Here is a 2,129-nt window from a genome sequence, read left to right as displayed (position 1 = left end):
CAGATTCAAACAGCCAGGGAGAGGAGACTTTTGGATTAGTAATTATAAGGATTCATTATGGTATGATGTGTTAAATGTTAGCTATTAACCAAAAGGTAGCAAGTCAAACTTACCAGTTGCTGCAAAACAGAATGACAAACTTTGTATTCATATAAAAGTTTATAACATTAGAAAACTGATGCAACATCACTATCAGTGAAAATTCCCCTGAAAACAGTGGATTTTGAGTGGAAACTAAGTTGCTTTCTGGAGATAAGATTTTGAACCTCTGTTTCACATACTTTGGTCATTTTTCCAGGAGAGACCAGTTCTTGGACATCACGCTTGGAAGAGTGGAGGGGCAACGCAAGAAAGGAAGACCCAATGAGATGGATTGACAATGACTAGAGTAATAGTGGTAGGTGTAATAGGGACAGGTGTGTCGGAAAAAGTGAAGTTGACTCAGTATAGGACAAGTTCAGAGCTATTGTACATATGGTTGCTATAAGTCATAGGCAACTTGGTGACATATAACAATGACAACAACCACCTTATATCTGTATATTATACATTCATTGTAAATTGAACTGATTGTAATTGATGAGACTGTAGTCGTTGCTATTATGTGCCCAACTCCAGCTCATAGCAACCTTTTATAAGAGAATGAAATATGTTTTGTCTCATCTTGTGACATCTTTGTGACTGTTGCTAGGATTGAGTCCATTCATTTGGGTATCATGGCAACTTTTTAAATGAGACTTTCTGCAAATCTTAGGACGGGGTTCAGATCAGCTGTTCAGGGGTCACTATGAGTCATACTTGATTAGATGGCACCTAACACCCACCACCACCATTGAGTTGGAACTGACCACTAGTTGACCTTCCAGTAGGCTTTCAGAGGCAGTGAGAAGAGACTGCCCATCTTTCTCCTGTGGTGCGGCTGGTGTCTCTTTACATTGGTTCAACAATTCCTTCTTATCACTAAGCTACCAGAGCTTCTGTGCTCACTCGCTTCCTCACCTTCTTCAAGTCTTCTTCACTTTCACCAAGCAAGGCTGGTGAAAGCACATTTTACATTTTAATGAACTTTTTTCCAATTCTGATACCACTTTTTTATATAGTTAAAATCCTTATATTATTTGCTTTGCATGCAATTGTTGATGCTGTTATGTACCATTGATTTGGAATCAACTCATAGCTAACCACCAGATGGTTTTCAGAACAAATCTCACAGGTTGGGATGGCCTATCTTTCTCCCACAGAGCAGCGGCGCGGTGGATTTGAACAATAGATATTTTTGGCAGTGCAGTTTCTTACCACTAAGACACAAGAGCTCTTTTGTTTAGCCTAGATACTGAATAAATATCATGAAGAGTATGCCCTAGACACACATCTTTCCTGACTGTAAATCATGCATTATCCACTTTCAATACTGATGACAGCTTCATGGTCTATGCACAGGTTACTCATGGGAACATTTAAGTGCTCCGGTATTCCCTTTGTTTTCTGCTATAGTTTATTTTGATGAAAATGAAAACATAATAGTCAATAAAACACCAGACATTATCACATAATTTTTACATTTGCATTCTTTTATTTTTAGAATAAAAGGAAATATGCATCTCTTCCAATCAGTTAGCCAATCTTCTATATTATTTGTTATAGACCAATGAACCAGGCCAGCAATTATTTGCTGAAATATACTAATTGATATTTCTTCAATTCCTTAAGCCTTATTTTGGCAAGGCCTTCCCTACAGTTTGCACTTTTTTTCTTAGGTATGATTAATTCTTGATCACATGCTACTCCTTGAAATAATTCAGTGTCAAGCAATCCTTTTTCATGAAATGACTTTGTATAATCCTTCCACCATCTTTTAATTATTTTTGTGTCATTCAATATTTTGTCCCTAGAATCCTTCAATATCACAGATTGAACTTGTTCTTCAGTTCTTTCAACTTGACAAATGTGGGTTATAATCTTTCCTTTAGGTTGTCTAACATCAAGTCTTTGCATATTTTATTATACTACTTGTTGTTATGTGCTGTCGAGTCGCTTGCGACTTATAGCGACCCTATGTACAAGAGCTCTAAACTCTGCTATGTCCTGTGCCAATCTCATTGTCTCCAACATACTCATCCTGATTACCC

The sequence above is a fragment of the Elephantulus edwardii genome, unplaced genomic scaffold (genome assembly GCF_000299155.1).
Source record: "Elephantulus edwardii isolate Elephantulus edwardi_28Jun2011 unplaced genomic scaffold, EleEdw1.0 scaffold00099, whole genome shotgun sequence".
In the NCBI taxonomy this organism is placed as follows: domain Eukaryota; kingdom Metazoa; phylum Chordata; class Mammalia; order Macroscelidea; family Macroscelididae; genus Elephantulus; species Elephantulus edwardii.
Note: the sequence above shows the minus strand (reverse complement) of the source record.